Consider the following 12,441-nt stretch of genomic DNA (forward strand, 5'->3'; position numbering starts at 1 on the left):
AAATAGCTCCACGTTCAGAATTGTATCTGGGGCATCTTTCACACGGGGCTGAGGATGTCCTGATTGGCTTGGAAATCTCCTTGCCACATCTGATCACCCCTGAAAACACCCCGAGCACAGTTCTCAAACACAAGGGCTGTTATTATTATTTGTTGTTATCTGCAAAGTGCTGACAGCACTTAGAAGTGTGAGAGGATTCATGCCTGGGGTTCTGCTCCTGCAATGGCCAGGAGCAGACTCTAATTAGCCCAAACAACGTCCATGATAGAGAACAGCCCTCCTGACAGGGAGCAAATTAGGTCTCTGACCTAGCAAAGCATTTAACCATGTGCCACATTTTTTAGTACGTGTTTCTCTGGATTAAGACCTGGATGATGTAACCTTTTGCTGCCTCTAATTTTTTTGATTGCAGCGTGAAGCACAGCTCAGCTGTGCTCAGCTCTGCTGGCTCAGAAATCCTTGGTTGCTGTATTAATCTGCTTTCTAGACCGACTCCTTATGTCTGGACAAAACACAGAGGTTCCCTCCAAGCCAGAGGATCTTTGTCATTTAACCCTGCTAGAGTTTCTGTAAGAAAACCCATCCCCCAAATTCAGCTATCCGCATCCGCAGGCTCTGAACTGCTCTTGCTTAGCAGTGTCTGTGGAGAAGGTCATGGTAGTTTTAGCACATTTGTGGTATGACAACTTCCCTGACATCTCAGCAATAATGCAGACCTTTGGTGACAATCGGTCACCTGAAGGACGCTCCTCTCTGTCCAGTTACACACACACGCACACACACACACACACACACACTCTGTTTTAAGGCCCTCTTAGCAAGTAAGACTGGCAACAGTTCCTCTTGTTTTTTTGCTCCCTCGTGATTGCTGAAGGCATCTTGCGTTCATTGACTCACCTAAATAAAAAATGGCAAAGCAAATAAAACAGCGCTGAGGAACCTGGAGGGCTGCTCAAACATAGGGGATGGTGAGAATTACCCAGTTTCATCTTTTTGGAGTTTGGGAAGCAGAGGTTGACTCCGTCACCTGGGAAGCTTGAGGGAGTCACCTCCCTCCCTATCCAAGCTGACATGACTTTATGAAATTGTCAGCAAACTCCTTGGTACTGTGGACTTTATGAGGAGCTGCATGTCTCTAAAAGGGAGTTTTTGGTTTTTTCATGAGATGGTGGGGAATTATCATCTAGTTTTTGATCTTGTCATGAGATGGTGGGGAATTATCATCTACCAGACAGACTGGGAGCACATCTGCTTCACTTCCCAGGCCACAATGAGCTTTGTGGTTTCCAGGTGGGGAGAATAGGAGGCATTAGAGGGAGACTCCAGATGGAAATCGGTGAGTGTTACACTTGGTGGTCGACTCGCACCCTTTGGGTTAGGAAGCCTCTGGGAGAGCGTGCCGCAAAATATTCCCCTTTTATAGCTGCTCTTTGCCGCGTGCTGATCTGAACCCATGGGGCTTTCGTCTGACCCTGTGTCACTGCTCTTATCTCTCATGTTTTAGCTAATCCCAACCTGTTCTGGTACACCACGTAGTTTCTACTGCTTTGAGAGGGCATGATACCACGGCAGGCAGCCCCATTTCTCCGTCCCTGCTCCCTCATGATCCGACAGGGCCCAGAGTTGTACCCCTAGAGAGCACTGTGTGAAGCTGGTGGAGCAGAGAGCTGCCTGCACACCCTTCGCTGTCTAGCCGTGTGCATCTGCTATGCCTCTCCTGCTAAGCTGGCAGGAGGGGTACAGTTTTAATGTATGTTGAGTTACAAATTTTTGTGGAGCAACTTAGGGTCATCTTAAATTTTGACACAGAATTAAAACAACAAGGGAATCTAGCAGCTCATGCTGTCAATGACCATCCAAACTGTTTCTCATCTGCTCAGGCCAGAAGTACCTGGCTATCCCTTTCCTGAGGGAGCTACTGAACTTAGGTTTTCACACGATTCTCAATTAGCAGAACAACAGACATGCAGATAAAAGAGCACTTCTGAGTTATTAAGAGACAACCTCTGAGGTTTGCACGTTGCAAGTGGAACCTCCAGTTCTTTAATGAAGCCAAAGTGCGGTGCAGCATATGCCCAAACAGTACAGAGCGTGCCGAGAAACTTGAACTGGGTTTTGTTTATTGTCATGTACTCAGTGCAGCAACATTTGTGCAGATCAGATCAGAAGATGGGGGGGGGGGGGGGGGAAACCTGCTCCACCCCTCTCTTAATTAGTTAGAGCACAGTGTGTTTTTAGTGCCACCTCTTGGCCAGCAGAATATTAGGTTTTATACAAAGATTGGAGCATCTCGTGTGATGTAAATGTGTTAAACCTGCTCTGGTTCATGCTGGTGTTTCACGGAAGGAGGGGAGGAAATATTGTAAACTGGCATAAAAGAATATGCTGAAATATTTATATTTCTTCTTTCTTTTTGTAATCCATTTTTGCTATCATGGGCATGGTATGGGTTTTGATGTTTGCAACTACCAGCTGGTGTGTGCTCAGCTTTGAATAATGGTCATAAAAAAAAATTAGGCATTTTCAAGAATAAAAATGTTATAGTACTTTTCTCAACACAAAAATAAATTATTAAAGGAAAAAAATCTCCAAGATTTGCTCTGCTCATCTCCTCTAGACTGGCCTGCTTACATATCTTTTTAGATTTATACACCATATGTATCAATCTGCGATCAGAAGCACCTCTTCCACATCACAGGCCAGGGGATTTTTCTCGTAATTCTTCCATCAACTTCAAAACTTTACATTGAGAAAAACTATGGTTTTCAGACTGTGGTCCACAGACCCAGGGTTCATGCCCTACCTGTGCAGAGTCAGGGAAAGGTGACTAAAGCAAAGCAGGCACGCTTAAGGTTTGCTGCACAAGGACTGAACCCGCCATAGCAGTATTTTCAGGAAGCTGCAAACTGAAAGAAGTTGCAAACGGCTGAGCTAGAGAATATTCCTTAGATAGATGCTCAGCCCAGAGAGGAGGTTTTCAAGTGAGAGAGCATCCATTACATCGTTCGGTAATTTGTGAAAATAGTTAATTGCTCTCTCCCCCCCCCCCCCCCATATGATGTAAAACATCCATGTCTGATTTCTGGCATTGCTAGCCATTGGGGTTTTTTTACATCCGTTTTTTTCTAGATGGTGATCTCTTCTAACCAGGACTGTCTGATTTTTTTGGAAAGTGTGGATGCTAGCCTAATGACCAATTACTGATTAATAAAATGGACTTTAATATATTACCAAAAGACTTTCCAATAGGAATTACATGTGGTCCAGCTTTCCTGTTTAAGTCATGCCTCAGTCACTGATTCAGAATGATTTAGGCAAGAGCTTACCTGTAAACCCTGAAATGATCCCACTGAACTCAGCAGCAGTAGGCACTCCTCAGTATTAAAAATAAAATCTCCATCACTAGCATTTTACAATTTTAAGACCCAGCAAACTAACCGTTTGCCAACTGCATTCATTCTTTTCCTTTTGGCTTCTCTTGGGCATATTATGTGACTCTAGTTTTACTCATTAAAGTCTCAGATTGTGCTTGTTTTGTTAACAACTGTTAGGGCAGGGGTTCTTACTCTTAATTGGCACCATCTGGAAATGAGAAGGAAATTGCTCAGGATGAACGCAAAGAAGAGGAAAGGCCTTGCACTTTTTCACGTTTGCAAAACTTGTTCCATTTGGAGTAGCCACATCTGATCTGGGAACCTGCTTGCCCTTCATTTCTGATGGGCAGAGGGCAGCGGCAGGAGGAGAGGAGTGTTTGCTCTCAGGAAACAGATAACCTACACTTTGCCAGCAGAACTAGAAAATAATCGTTTAGAACCAGAAAGTTGTACAACTGAGGCTGCTAGCAAACTAGGCCTTTTAATGCAAATTGAATATCTTTGTTCCCAGGGATTTTTTTCCAATCTTGCACCACTTGTTCAGCATTTCCTTATTTTCTGGCACTGGTTTCCATAGCTGCATGCAATCACACTCTCACACAGATGCCATTCTGTGTTCAAAGCACTGAATGCTACAGGGCATATTAGTGTTTTTATGCTTTAGATCTATCTTTATGTAACTTCAGAGCTCATTAATATATACCATTTTGTGTGATTAAAAAACAACAACCTGGCACATGAGAAGCTTTGAACAGGAGAATGGATTGCAAGGAAAATGGCTTTCTTCTCATTATGCAGATTTTAAGCTAGACATGAGATGGGCCCAGAGAGTCAATGGTCTAGGTACCATCCACTAAAGTGCAATAATTCCCTGACTACAGCCGTGCAGACGGTGTATCTGAAAACACAAAAAAAAACAAACAAAAAAACCACTATTCGAAATGTGAAGATTTCCACATTACGATTTCACAAAAGTAGACTCAGTGAAAAATCCCATGATAATGCCTTAAGACTTTTTTAAATATCAGTGACAGGCGTTCTCCTTTGCTGAGTGGAAAGCTAGGCGCTGGACTGAGGTGTGCAGATCCCACAGTGATGGGCTTACTCTGAAAATCGAGTCAGCAGAGACCGGAAGAGGTGTAAATACTCTGGCTGTTGGTGAATTCCACAATTCTCCCAGCAGAAATTACAGCTTGAAATGTTGTCTCTAAAACTGTTGTGCCAAAAAGGGTTAAGATTATGGGTGCCAGAGCTTAGTTCTTCTCTAGCACTGGCTGCCAGCTTTGAAGGAATGAGGGGGTGAATATCTTTCACACCAAATAAGGTGATATGGGCATTTTTCTGACTATCACTTCTGACTTTTCAAGCTGCTTTCTGTATAATGACACCAGCGTGTCATCTGCTAACCGAAGTGCAGTCTGTTTTAGCAACACGAGCAATTGCCCCTTCCAGCCTGCCTGACATAGCTCTCTCTTACCAGGGCGTCCTGATAACCTCCCAAGAAGAAGACCCCATGGTACAGTCTTAAATTCTCACTCACCGCTGAAATCACACTGCGAAGGCTGCAATGAAGAGGAGTAGCGGGTGAAAGTGGTAACTGAAACCAACTCAGGAAACAGCAGAAGCTCGGGCTTGTAAAGGTAGGTACGCTGCTTGGTACATCTGACAGTAATCAGGGTACAAACACAGTCTCAAAGAGCAGGAGGACATTTGAGTGTAAGAAGTGGCCAGTGCAGCGTGAAACAAGTGACTATTATTGGGATACCTCTGTTTGCCTGTAATGCTGTAGGTGCATGTGCTTTAGATAGCATCACTGAGCAAAACAAGAAGACGCTCCCCCACACCTGTTTTAGGAGTCTGTATTTCTAAGGAGCAGCCTTCCAGGAAAAAAAAAACCAACATCTTTCGTGTTAGGATGTTGAGAATTCTGCCATTGTTACAGCTTGGGCAGTGGCAAAAATGGAAAACCTGGTGTAATCCACCCGATGCTCACTAAGATCTTTGAAAAATGGGCAAGCAAAGACTTTTTTCCTGTCTTAATCCTTGACTTTGTGTTAAGGGGAATGTGACTTGAGTAGCAATGCAGCCCTGACTGGCTAGAGAGGTAACAGAGAAATCCACGTGGCTGTATACGATCCACACAGTTTTGACTCCAAAGAGCAGTTCCACACAGTTCCCCAGTGCTGGGCAGGTTTTTGTGTGCTCCCCGCTCCCCTGCCCTTCTGCTTCGTCACAGTAAAAGAGACGTCCTGAGTATATGGAATGATGACAACAAATTGAGACTTATGTATGAAATGAAAATCCCTGCCTGATGGCACAGAGATCTTAGACACATATTCTGAAATTACTGCCTTGCTACAGTTTCTCCTGGGTGTTACTACTCAAACACAGTACTGAGCACAGGCAATTTACTGCAGAGGTCATAAAAAAAAAAAAAGTCTCATTAAACCCCCACAGTTTGAGGCCACGTAGTTTCCCAGCTCACGCTCCTGTTTGGCACAAAGTCTTGCAGGCTGGCTGGGTGGCAGCCCAAGGGAAAATTCCCTTTTCCCCGCTGGTGTAACAATTCAGAGTCATAGCAGGAGGCAGAGGGGCAGGGTGAGCTGTATGCCATAGAGGAGGCTGCCCAGGCTGAGCGAGGTGGGGGCTGCGGTCTGAAGGCGCCTCTAACTGCACTGCAGATCCGGGGACATGTCACCAGCTGCTTGGAGAGCCCGTCGCACGGAGGGAGCCTTGGAGCTGAGGCCAAGTCTCTCGAGGAGCCAGCAGCCTGCACTTAATAGCCATTTCTTTCCCTGGAATAGCATAGCCCCTGGGGACTTGGCATTCGCTCCCGCATGATGATCTGTTGAATACCCTGCAAGACGCTGGACCAAATTCTCTTAGCAGCAGCATCAGGTGCTTGCAACTGCTGGGAGCCAGTGGGGCCAGTTGGCAGAGGCCTGGGCGTCTAGCAAATGTGCTGATCTAGCACTAACAGAGGAGCTCCTGCCAGGGCCAGCACTGCAGAAGGCCAGGCAGGAATTAGAGCTATCTTTGTGCAGTGTAATTTACTGACAGGCCCAGCTGTCCTGTCTCCTGTTTTTAGGTGGTAAATACCCCATGCAGAGATGCCACAACTGTGCCAGTCAGGGTGAATCAAACTCTCTGAACAGTCATCACTCATGAAGCATGTTGCTTTCTCTAGCTAATGCCCCGAGTGGGTAGAGAGGTCTCGCGTCTGCCAGTTGATATAAAAGAGCGAAAAGATGTTGCCATTCATCCAAGAATCTTTTACAGCCCAGGTGACACTGCTGCATCTGGGGTGCAGGTCCAAGGGGGAACAGAGGCTCCTAAATCTGCTTCCTCACTGCATGCCACTGCTGTCTGCATCCTCTGAGGGAAAAGGCATCCATGCAAAACCTTGTCTCTGCCCCTGCCACGATGGGCTGCCCGGATTTAGCACAGTGCCACTCTACATGGTGACAGGCTGCACACAAAGACGTGAGAGCTACGTGGAGGGAGGAACAGTGCTGGGAACAGGTGCCACATGGGCAATGCATGAGACTGGCTTTTATTCAAGTACATGTTTGAAGAAATACATCTAAGCTATTCCCATGGAAAGTAATTCACATCCCTGTGACTGGAGACTCAGTTCAGTCCAAGAGATCACGAATCTAAATATGGACTTTTAAAAAGCCCAGTGAAAAAACTATCAGTGCTGTGGTTTTGCTGATTTTTTTTCCCAAGAAAATGATAACATATATTTAAAATAAGTTAGTTCCCTTCCCACAACACCCTGCTTCATCCCCCCCAAACCAGACACATTTTTGCCAATATCACTTTGTTTTTCATTAGAATGTTATGATTTATAGAAACTATTTGATGATTAGAAACAACACAGTAATATCAGTTACCCAAGGAGAAATATTTGTATATACAGAAAGGGAATTTAACCTCAAACATTCAGTTCACCTATTCATGTGTGATTTATATTGCCCCAGGCTCCTAGGCAGAGTGAACACTGACACCCTTTGAAGTTGAAAGAAGCCTAGTGACTGGCCTTCAGAGAGATTTGTGATGTCTCTATCAGTCTGTCAATGGAAAACCAGGCAGCAAAGCCAGGCCCCCTAAAGATTTCAAGGCCTTGTAGGCAGTGGAGTCATGTAAGCATTTTACTTTCACCTGGTGCTCGAGAGGCCAGGCACAAGCGGCCGGTCTAACTGACTAGTTGCAGAGCAGCGTGCTGCAGTCTGCAGCTGCACAGACCCGTGTGACTGCATGCCCTTTCGGCCCGGAGAAGGGGCCAGTGTCAGGGATGGCTCCACTTAGCAGCTGCCCGCCCTTGTGCCAGGGAGCTCTTCAGTTTCTGTGGCAGACTGGTAGGGATACGCTAACCCATGACCAGGACTTGAAAGGGAGGAATAAACCTTGCTTATTTGAAACGGAAAACGTTTGCTCGTACTTGTGGAGGGGCAAATCAGCGCTGCCCAGAATTTCTGCTCTGTAGTGTGGTATCAAGCACCCGGGGTTTTCCATGGGGTGACATAGCCTTGAATAGGTCTGACATTCCCTACAGAAGAGGACGAAGCTCAAGCACCCGGGGTTTTCCATGGGGTGACATAGCCTTGAATAGGTCTGACATTCCCTACAGAAGAGGACAAAGCTCAAGCACCCGGGGTTTTCCATGGGGTGACATAGCCTTGCATAGGTCTGACATTCCCTACAGAAGAGGACGAAGCTCCAAAAAAAGGGGAAGCAGCAGTGTATTATGCGTTGCACATCCTTGGCACAGGAACAAGCCACGCGCCGAGGTGAGCAAAGCAAAGCAGGTGGCAGAAGGGAACAGGCACTGATGCTCCTTGTGGGGCGAATTCCCAGACAATGTGTTGAGTAACACTTTGGAAGATAGGATTAAAATTCAATACAATGCTGATAGATCGGGGAAATGACTTGAAAACAGTAGCATGTGATATAATAAAGACAGCTGTAGAATGGTTTACATAGAATTAGGGACTGCTGGCTAGGCACAGCAGGATCTGAGGATTACCGGGGATTATAAACTGAAGATGCATCTAAAATATGATGATGCTATTGCAAAAACAAACAAACAAACAAACAAAAAGACCAGTGCTTCATGGCTATATAGAGACTAAGAGCTCATTTGAATCAGGTGTGTCCACAGTTGCAGCTTAATAGGAAAGTTACAGAAAGCATCCAAACATTTGGAAACTAAGAGTAAGGGGAAGCTAGCAAAGAAAGACTAAGGAATTGCATTTGAGAGGGATATAGTAGCCAGAGACTGTTTCTTCTTTCTGGCTGTTGAGAAAAGAACAGAAAAGTGAAGCTGCAAGCATTTCAGCTACTTAGGTCATTTTATATATGATGGAGATGACAATTTACAGCTATTTTTTTAAGTCCAATTCTTCTGGGCAGCAATGAAGGGGGCAGGAATATCAGCTGAAGCTGGAGATCCAGAATGAGGCAGATATCCGTAAATTTGCTTCAGTGGGGAAGTGGAGAATAAACTGTGGGTTCTGATTTTCCAAGAAGCCTCTGTGGGGAACTAATAGTCTAGACTTGTCCTTTTTGAGGCCTAATTACGTCTCTCTGTCAAACTATAAAAACAACAGTCTGTAGCATCACAAGGGAAAATGAAAGCTATTGGCCTGTGTTCTGCATTTAATAGGATGTCAAAATCTAAAGCACAGTCTGACTGGTTTTTGACTGAGGTTAGAAAAGAAAATGCAACTAATTGGGCTGTTTCTGAATATCCTTTTCTGTCTAATAGCTGTAGACTTGCAAATTGTAGCATACTGTGAGTCCCAAACTCTCTGATCAGTGCTGCCCTCTGGATAGGAGGGGTCTTTCCTGCTGATGGGATTCAGGCTCCACTTGATGAGCAGTGTCACTATTAGTGGGGACGGTTTCCTGGGAAATACTTTACACCATCCCACACCCCCATATCATGGAGATGGGAAAACAGAGCTAGACTTGCAGGTGTAAAGAGGTGTAGCTGGAGAGGAGCTGAGCGCTCCATGGGAAGCATCTCACTCTGTTGGTGAACCATTTTTTTCAGTTTTCACTGGAGATTAATTTCCAAAGTCTTAGAGAATGAAGAAACATACAGAAAGTATCTTTTCAATTAAATTCAGATTTTTCTCTTCAGGTATCGTGGTCCCTGAATCAAAGTAACACACGGTGGTCTTCAGCTTCTATAAACAGGTACGGAGGCTAGAGTTCACCTGAAAAATACCCCGGATGTCTTATGGGTGAACTAAAGCAGTGGGTCCCAAACTTTTTCTAGCCAAGCTGCTCTTTCGTGACCCTCTCTTCTGCCTGCATCCGCTTCCTGACCATTAACTCTTGCTTCCAGGCTCTTAGAGCTGTCTCCTTTTCTGCTTTCCTTGCTGCAGCAGACACCAGAAGACAATGTGACCATATGCATCTAGAAAGTCTGAGACAACAGGACATAATGGCCTATATTTAAATTGACAAATGCGTTAATTACACTGTGGGTTCTGCTGTGTCAGGGGATGCTAAGTGATGGTCAACTGCCTTTCCCTTTCCTTTGGAAGTTGGTTTGAGGATTTGTTGTGTTGGAATCACTTCTGGGAGAGAACTGCAGCAGTTACAAGTCCCCTTGACCTTTCCCTAGCCAGCTGCTCTCATTCTGAACCAACGCTTTGCTCAGACAATTCCTCATGTTTTACAGATGAACTGAAACAAAGCTGGAATCTGTCCTACTGCAAAACACAGGAAGAGGAAAAAACAACTGTCTGCACAATTTTTCCTACAAATCCCACATCCTTAGTTTTGCCCTCTCTTTGACAGGGAAATTTGATTGTCTTCTGCTTAGATGTTCTAGGGTGGCTTCCCTGGTTTTCATTCTTCTTTTCTGACCAGACTCTGGGTTAGTCAGGAAACTACCAGCCTTGCCTCACAGTCAAACTTAAACAATGCAGTTCAACCTCAGAGGACAGGAAAGAATCCGGCCTCAAAATGATGATTTTTTTATGTCACTTCTGCAAGGTAGTGCAGAGGCATTTGAGTCAGGAACGCAAAGTCTGCGAGTCCACAAGAAAACGGAAGGACTTTCCAGGAGTCAGCAAAAAAGGCTGGAAAAGAATGTAAAAGGCGACAAACTTGCATAACCCAAAGGAGCTTAGGAAGCTGAGAGAAATGAGAGCACCTGGCTCTTTTTGGCAGATGCCAAAATGCTGTGTGACGTGGCCTCAACACTTACCTGGAGATTTATAGCCATATTTTCCAATAACTACCCAGCGATTTCACCCACAAATAATAGTTTCTGCAGGCACAGCTAAATTATTCTGTAAAGTATGTCTTTTCCTGGACTGTAGCTGGAAAAGACACTCAAAATAGCTTGGGTCCAATACTGGAAGCAGAAAGTACTGCTTACTAGCAAGCCTTATCCAGGTAAGCCCTTCTTCTCTGGCTTTGTATCAAGACGGCTAATTTTGTTGGACACGCACATAGCACAGAGCAACGTCCACTGTTGCAGTGGCGAAGAAAGGCCTGGAAATTGGACGTGACTTGGCCAAGTCGTTAGCCTTGGGTCCATCCTGCGTCTCCAGAAGTAGAGGACAGTTGTAGAACTGATGACACTCAAGCGAAGGTGGCTAAACTGAGGCCTTTGAATTGCAGCCCTGATCCATGGTGGCCCTGATCTTTACTAGCAAAAAGTCTGAGCGGGAGGCAGTAGCACGCAGTACTTTGTTTCATCGAACCCCAAGGTCCGTGGATGGGGATGGTGCACCTCATGCTGAGTCTCCCAGGCCAGGCAGGGACCAGTCATGTACTTTCTACTGTGGCCCTTGAGCACAAGATTCCTAAAGATTACTGGGAAGCTACTTACATAAAGCGTACATCTGTATTGGTCTTAACTTAAATGTGCGTTTAAATCTTAACTGAATCTTGCAATTGGTGGATTTAAACATGTGCTTAAATTTAATTTCCTGATTGCAGCCATAGCCCTCAGCTGGATATTGCTGCCAGTTTAGTGACGATAGCACTGTCTCAGTATGAGTAATTTGTGAGTTAGGCAGCACAGGAAGAACTAAATGATAAATTACTGTCTCTTCGAGGATGGTCAGTTTGTTTGCTGCCCCCAGCAGCTCTTTCCCTGTGCAGACATTCAGGGTGGTTTCTCTGTTCAGCACAAAAGCCTTTCTGACCGCTTCACATTTAGCACAGCTTGGCAGGAGCTACTGAAATCTCACATCTGAACACAAAGGTGCGAGTTATTTCAAAGTTTGACAGTGATCAAGGCAATCAGAAAAATGGTGACAACTGCAATTAAAATAGAGGCTACTTACAGGGAGGGGAATGCAATTAATAACGGCACAGCTCAAATTTAGCATGAAAAGTTATAAAACTGGAATTATGGGGGGGGTCCAGGTTTTTGCCCTTCTATTTTTAGCTGCGCAACCTGAAGGGTTGGAAGGGACATGCTGCTCAAATAAAGGATTACTTTTGCCTTTTAAGCTATGACATAAAAATGACATGAAATCCACCTCCACAAGCCAGCATGTAAATGAATCCAAGTCAAATAATGCACAGGGTGTAACAAAGCAACCTAGAGTCGCCTGCTTTGCAATATGGACGTTTAATTCATGCTTCGAAATTATGGGAAAGCTGTGGCCATTTCAGTTTACAGCCCCACACAAGCCTCCCCCTCCTCGCAACAACCAATTTTTTTCTTTTTTGGGGGGGTGGGGGAGGAAAAAAAAATAAAAGGTCGGCAAATCCGTGTTAGATTACGGCCCAGATTCCTCCGCTACAAAAATAAAAGGCCGAGCAGAACAAAGAGATTTGCATTCTAAGTGATGCAAAGCAGCCAACAGTGTTTTAATGTTCTGTTTGCTCTGTGATGTCTTCATCAGGCGCTCAAAGCGAGCGGCTCTGGCAGCAGCAGGTCCCTGCGAGCCTGTCAAATTCCGTTTCCATGGTTTTCCTTCAGGCAGCACCATAGGCAGACAGCGCCGAAACGGACCCCTGCAACCTGTTTTGAACAGTGTCTCTGATGTAGGGCCCCAGAGCGGGCATCAAACTAGCAACAAGCAGCAAG

General features: G+C 45.1%; 1 long non-coding RNA gene across 1 annotated transcript in view; it reads left to right on the forward strand.

Annotated features, from left to right (window-relative positions):
• LOC138068945 (uncharacterized) overlaps positions 1-12,441 on the forward strand; it is a 203,734-nt gene that overhangs the window by 179,590 nt on the left and 11,703 nt on the right. The window contains exons 5-6 of the long non-coding RNA XR_011143823.1: positions 4,855-5,014; positions 9,523-9,578. This is a non-coding gene — a long non-coding RNA (uncharacterized lncRNA). The remainder of the gene's footprint in view (positions 1-4,854; positions 5,015-9,522; positions 9,579-12,441) is intronic.

The sequence above is a fragment of the Struthio camelus genome, chromosome 12 (genome assembly GCF_040807025.1).
Source record: "Struthio camelus isolate bStrCam1 chromosome 12, bStrCam1.hap1, whole genome shotgun sequence".
Classification (NCBI taxonomy): domain Eukaryota; kingdom Metazoa; phylum Chordata; class Aves; order Struthioniformes; family Struthionidae; genus Struthio; species Struthio camelus.